Source organism: Camelus ferus, chromosome 20 (genome assembly GCF_009834535.1).
Source record: "Camelus ferus isolate YT-003-E chromosome 20, BCGSAC_Cfer_1.0, whole genome shotgun sequence".
Classification (NCBI taxonomy): domain Eukaryota; kingdom Metazoa; phylum Chordata; class Mammalia; order Artiodactyla; family Camelidae; genus Camelus; species Camelus ferus.
In genome coordinates this window covers 10,453,973-10,458,718 of record NC_045715.1, presented here as the reverse complement: position 1 = coordinate 10,458,718, position 4,746 = coordinate 10,453,973, and the positions used below count along the sequence as shown (strand labels likewise).

Here is a 4,746-nt window from a genome sequence, read left to right as displayed (position 1 = left end):
TTCTTTCCGACAGAATCAATCTACGGAGATACAGTGAGGATTTTTGGACAAACATGCTAATGTTCAGTTTCCGTGGAAGGTTTTTATGATGGCAGCGAGGACCAAACAAACCAGGCCAAGTAGGTAGAGGTCTTGCTTTACCAGCGTGCTCTAGAAGCCAAGAATGATGTAAGTCATTAGTGGCAGCTCACAAATTATTTTTGCCAATTCATTTCACAGTCCCCAAACTTTTCCTCCAAGATCTCTCTCTGACATCTGTGGGTTCCCTTTGCCATTCTGCACATTCAGGCTCCCTCTTTCCTCCCACTCCAAGACACCTCAACTGTGTTTCTAGAGACCTATCAGCCCCAACACACACGTACCAAACAAACAACATGCGTTATCTCCAACACGTGGGGGTTTTACGTACCTCCGGCTATCATTTACTGAATGAATGAACGCCCTATGAGAAAACTTATACCAGAAGTCACAAAGTGAACTACAGCAAATTTCAGAATAGTATTTATTCATTCGCTCCTTCAACAAATACTTAGGAAGCACCAAGCATCTGGCACCATTTAGGTGCTTGAGGTAGATCTGTGACCAAGAACTAAAAGCTTCCTGCCCTCGTGGAGTTTATATTCTACTGGAGAAAACCAACAAGTGAACAACAAATAAGGTAACAGAGGTAGTGGTCCATGCTAGAAATAAAAGGATATGGTGGTAGAGTAACTGGCAGGATTGGGGAGCACAGGCCGGCCAGAGAGCCACAGGAGGTCCAAGGGTAGATCAGGGCCAAGTTTCAGTCCAGCCGTGCCACCCACTGCCTGAGTTACCTTAAGCATCCTCCCTGACCGCTGGAAGCCTCACAGGTGTCCCTCACCCGTGAACCATACCACCTGAATAATTGCTATCCAGAATTGGAGCAACTTATCGTGGCTGTATCTTGGACCCAAACACAGTATTTTCCTCCTCAAACAAGATGATGGAGAGAAACAAAGAGGGGCTGCCGGGGCAGCAGGTGTGAGGTTCTGTGGGAGAGGACGACAAAGGTAATTACCAACCCCACACCTGGCAGGCTCAGCTGCCATTAGGGGCAAGGCTGAGATGACAGATGTATCTAAGGCACTGCTTTGATAAATGCCAAGTGGGAAGAAACTAACTTTCTAATGACAGGTTCTTAAAATGCAGTTAAGTCCTCTCTGTCACCAGGGAGTGCTCCCACAAAGTCTACTTACTTTCAGACTGCTGGCTCCTCCCCAGATTTGCAAGTCAAAAAACCAGTGCCACAGAGAAAAGACACACCCCTTCTGCGAACAAATTAAACAGACGTGGCTCTCAGTACTGCGCCCGGACACACCCCACTCTGCCAAAGTGCCAGAAACCCGCTCTCAGCTTCACCAGCAACCTGTGTTTTGGTTTTGACGGCAGACTTCCCAGAAAAGCTGGCTCTCTTGAAAATGTGAAGCCACAATGAGGAGGTACAAATGTCAGATCTGTGAGAACTAGGCCCTGCTTTCCAGTATTTACACAGAAGCTCAGAGGCAAGTGGAGTGGGCACACTTCCAGATTCCCAGCCCAGGCCCCCCACCAAACCCCCCACTGCCCACACAAGACACCTCTTCTCAACAGAGCACAGTTTCTGCACAAAAAATTGAGAAGTTACAGCAAGCCCCAACAAGGCACCCAGATCCACCAGAATGCGACTTTCTCACTGATTAAAACTACTTCAGCAGAGGTGGGGGCGGGTACAGCTCAGTGGTAGAGCCCATGCTTAGCATGCACGAGGCCCTGGGTTCAATCCCTAGTACCGCCATTTACAGAAAAAAAACTACTTTAGCAGAAGTCAGGAGATGTTTTCTGTGCACCTAAGGCTCCGTGGTCCCTCCCTGCTTAGTTGGTACATTTCCCTCAGATCAAAAGAAGGGATGGAAACAGGTAGGAAGACAGTTGCCCAGTGCTAAACTCTATGGTATTCAGCACCAAATTCTTGTCGCAAAAAAATCAGTTTCAAAACAAGCAACACAAGCAATCAGAACACTCACATATTATATTTTGTGGAATTGGAGGCTGCAGCCTGGTTTAAGGGAAAGATGTTGAAGGGAGAGTAAGAACTCCAGTGTTTACTCCCAGCTCTGAAGCTACAGAACAAGGCTTGGGTCTGCTGACATGTTTGCTGGTTTCTCCCTTTTGTGTAGAGGGGTGAGCGCGGGATCACCTCTCCAGTTACTTGGCTTTTTTGGTCTGTGTGAAACGTAAAGGTTGTTTTAATGCCCAGGTGAGAAATGGACTCAATGCGAAATAAACGGAAAGACCAGACCATTCAAGAAGGCAATGCAAGGGGAAGGGCATAGCTCAACGGGTAGAGTGTGTGGTTAGCATGCATGAGGTACTGGGTTCAATCCCCAGTGCCTCCTCTAAAAATAAACCTAATTACCCCCCAAAGAAAAACAAACCTAAAAAAAAAAAAGATAAGGCAAGAGAAAGCAAGGTAGAAAAAAAGAAAGCCATTGAAAGGCACAGAAAGACAAAAAGAGACTATTCAGCCATAAAAGGAAGGAAGAACCTATTCGTATGAATCTCAAAAGCATTAATTACAGTGAAGGGACCTAGACACAAGATTGCTTCCATTTACATGAACTCCTACCACAGAGCTTGAGATCAGAACAGTGCTGCCTGGGACTACAGAAGGGGAGGGGCAGGGGACTGACTGCAAAAGGACACAACCCTCTGAGGTGAGGGCTGTGTATAATACCTAATATATAACGAAGTTGCCAAAACTTACCAAAATGCACACTTGAAATGGTTGCATTTATAAACTGGACTTCAGTAAACTTGCTTTTTTAAAAAATCTGAACTGATTTACAATTGTCTTTAAAAAAAAAAAAAAGGACAGGAGGGGTGGTTGTGACAACTCACTAGGTTAAACTGATTTTTCTGGAAAGTAGCCACCCAAATTAAATACAAGTCAAGGCTAAAAGCCACACCTTTAGTGACATAATTCAGGGACCTGGTCCAATTATGGGGGAACTCCCCCAAGTTTCATGCTGTTAAAAGTGACTTATTAAAGAAATATTTATAATACAAACTCCCTTTCAGGCCTTGGGATATTTAAAGAAAAAGCAGATTTTATCTTTTAAAAGAAAAAAGGTAAAAAAAAAACCTAAGAAGCCACTTTTTTGCAAGCTGAATCAGACTACCACTTGTGCTTTGTTTTAAGGGGTTTGCTTCTGTGTTGGGCAGAAAAAAAACAAATCCAATATTGACCTCTGCAGAGAAAAGGCTTCCAAGTTTTTCAAACCCAGTGAGTAGGTTTCAAACTGGGGGAGGCTCTCCACAGCCAGGATTCACTCTAGGTGGCAGGGAGCAGCTGATCAGTCCTTCTGGGGGAAGGTTTTGGGATTTGGGGTTGGGGTGGTATGAATCCTCCTGCCCCAGTTGACACTCATGGAAGTCTCTGAGCCCATCAGCTTCCTGTTACAGAAACATTACAGGGAGTAATCTCACTACAGTTCCAAAAAGTGCTGTGGCAAATCTCGGCATCCCAAAGGGGTCCAGTCCCGGCACTCAAGATGTCAAGAAGCCTATGAGAGTTCTCAAAAGGCGGCTGTGGGCAGGCAGCCCTATGGAGACATAGAGAAGCAGAACACGTTCCCAGACCTGGACTCAGCAGCCCACAAACCAAAGTCAGCTCAGTTCCTGGCAGAAAATGATTTACAAGTCATCCTGGCAAGGGTCACGTCCAAGAGCTATTTTAAGGCAATAATCTTGGTCTAAATCTGGTCAAACGGTACTGGGTATTTAAGGTTAAATCCCATCTCCTAGGAAGGATCAGTCAGAAGACTTAGGCCCATTTCCTTTCAGCACCTCCAGAAGCCAGGGCATCCCCAGCTCTCCAGGATGACCTGGCAAAAAAATGCAGAGAGAGCACAGGCCAGAAACAGCATGGCTTGTACCATCTTGAGAATCCCTTCACCAGGATTCAGGGCCATCTTTGTTCCACTTTTGCTATGTAAATCACCGTTTTGGTTTTGGCTGGGGTATGGGGTTGGGGGGCTTTACTCACGCTATCTACAAATAAGCTCAGCAGACAGTATTTTCCACTGTGACTAGTCATTTGTAAAGAATACTGATTTTCTTACTTTTATTCTGCAAAGTGGCTATGACAGGAAGCATCACTTTTACACTGTTCTGCGGAGTCCTGATAAAAACTCACAGTCGGGTATTTTTACATAAATCACATGCTTGTTTTGCTCTAACCAGTAGTAGGAGGCAAAGGCATTTAAGCAGCACTTCTAGAAATTAAATTAGCTACCTGGTATTCATCTATTTCACCAGAGACGTCCAGTCTAGCCCGACCAGTCAGTTGGGAAAACCTCCCTTGTCTCCACGGGAGTCCACAACTCACAGCTGGATGGGCCGCTTCTCTTAAGAAGACATGGCTCTGTTTTCCCACTGCTTCCCTTACTCTTCTTTCACAGAGAAAGACTCCAGATACTACTTTTAAAAAATTACACTGCAATGCATATTTCCTGGAGAAAATACAAATTAAGCCCTATCTCTTGAGCATCCCTTCCTCCTTCCAAACTCCTGCATGCCATCCTTACCTTCACTCCTCAACACAATGCTCTCCACTCCCATCTTCACCCCGCTAATTCCTACCCTCCAAGTGTCTACACTGTGACATCCACAGTCTTAGATGTCCCTCCAAAGTGTGCCCACAGCACCCTGGACACTCATCTATCAAAGCACTGGTCCTCTCCCACT

General features: G+C 45.5%; 1 protein-coding gene across 1 annotated transcript in view; it reads right to left on the bottom strand.

Annotated features, from left to right (window-relative positions):
- Window positions 1–4,746, bottom strand: part of JARID2 (jumonji and AT-rich interaction domain containing 2) — a 228,036-nt gene that overhangs the window by 172,712 nt on the left and 50,578 nt on the right.